Source organism: Branchiostoma belcheri, unplaced genomic scaffold (assembly GCF_001625305.1).
Source record: "Branchiostoma belcheri isolate BF01 breed outbred unplaced genomic scaffold, Haploidv18h27 scaffold29, whole genome shotgun sequence".
In the NCBI taxonomy this organism is placed as follows: domain Eukaryota; kingdom Metazoa; phylum Chordata; class Leptocardii; order Amphioxiformes; family Branchiostomatidae; genus Branchiostoma; species Branchiostoma belcheri.
The window spans coordinates 2,457,376-2,459,141 of NW_017803898.1; positions in this window are offsets into that span (position 1 = coordinate 2,457,376).

The following is a 1,766-nucleotide window of genomic DNA, read 5'->3' on the forward strand; positions in this document are numbered from 1 at the left end:
CGTCAAAAGTGGTGAAGCATGATGTTTTTTTCAATAGCTACTAGTCACGTTCTACTTGTGCAACGCGGCTTCGCTACTATTAGCGTGTTTAGGGGTGGCTAATACGAGACGGGAATTGGCTAGTAGGACTCTATCTGGTTGATTTGAAGTGAACCACCAACTTTCAGATGGTAGTGTTTGTACTATCGCACACCGGGGCAATCCCCTACTCTTTTTGCGAAAGTTATGATGGGTTCTTTTACATGCATAAGGTATGGATCTCCTTGAACACAGGACCTCCATTTTACGTACTATCCAAGGCACGTCCCTAACCGAAGCTAGGTACTTATTTTCACTTGGATGAAGGGGAAAAAGTCGTGAAAAGTGCCTTTTCCAGGGGCACAGGATCGGTGTCATGATAGGGTTCGAATCCGGGACCTCTTGATAACGAAACGAACGCTCAACCATTACGCCCCATGACCCCACAAGTCATTTCCGTCCAGTCGAGCCAAAGGCTAGTCTGTGGTTAGTTAGTAAGATTTGATCACCATTGAAAAAGAGAAATATAATCCTTAGAAACTCTTACAGAGCCTTTTTTTCTTCAGAACAGTTCGGGCGAAAACCACTATCTTGAGAAGAGCTTCGGTAGAAATGAACCAAAATTAGAAAAAGGAAAACTAAAAAAAACAATCAAGAAATGCGACAAAGTTGTTGCCAACTCAAAAAGTAAGGATATATTCTTTAGTCAGAAGTACAGGATAAAGTAGAGCAATAGAAAACGGTATATTAGATGTCTTACCATGGTGAGCCGATGTGCGCTTTGCTCTCAGCGGTCAGGTGAAGAAGACTTGTTGGTTGGTCGTCTGGGAAAAGCTCGGTGCGGTTGTGGGCGCGTCTATCCTTATATACTCATCTATCCTCAACAACTGACGGTGGGTGGAGTCAGAATCAAAGGGATTCACCAATCAAAAACAGGATTCAACTTTATTCAGTTACGTAACCCTGATTATTATTGACCATAACAAGACTGATGTAGGCGGAGACAGAAAAGAGTTAAGCCAATGAGAAACATTTCCCGAATGAACTCTCCTTAGTGATGTCGCTCTTTGATACTGTTAAGCGCAAAGGTTTTTGCAGGATGTAGAGCTTGTCATGCTCTCGGATGCACAAAATTACCTCGTCATATCTATCTGCAACAGTTGCAGCTGAGAATCGGAAATTTTTTTAAATTTGCTTTATGAATGTTGAAATTATATGATAACTTGTCGTTCCTCCTGTTAAGCGTTCGTGTTATTTTTGCACACGAGTCTCCGGATGACACCTTTCAGTCAGCCACAAAAGAAAATATGAGAACCTGTAGAATTTTTCCTAGCCTGTACCAGGCGTTGGGAGCGGGTGTAAAGAGTAGAAATCGGCCAAATAGAGAGATCACTTGATGGGAGAAGTTGGTTCACTTGAGAGTACAGTTTGCCGCACCAAAAATGTACTCTATAGCGGACCAACTCCCCGGCATGTTATCTCTCTATTTGGTCCGTTTCTACTCTTTCCAGCCGCTGCCTGAAACCTGGTAGAGGCTATACTTCCTCCCCCTAAGCGTTGTCCTGTTTGTTTTGCACACGATTCATCTGATGACCCAATCTGTCAAGCAGAGATCAAAACATGCCGAAGGCGCGAAGTTCCTAGGGGGTCCGGCGGCATGCTCCCCCGGGAAATTTTGACAAATGAACCTTCTAAAATGGCATTTCGAGCATTTTTGAGAGGATTTCCAAGAAAAAAAATCAGAGATA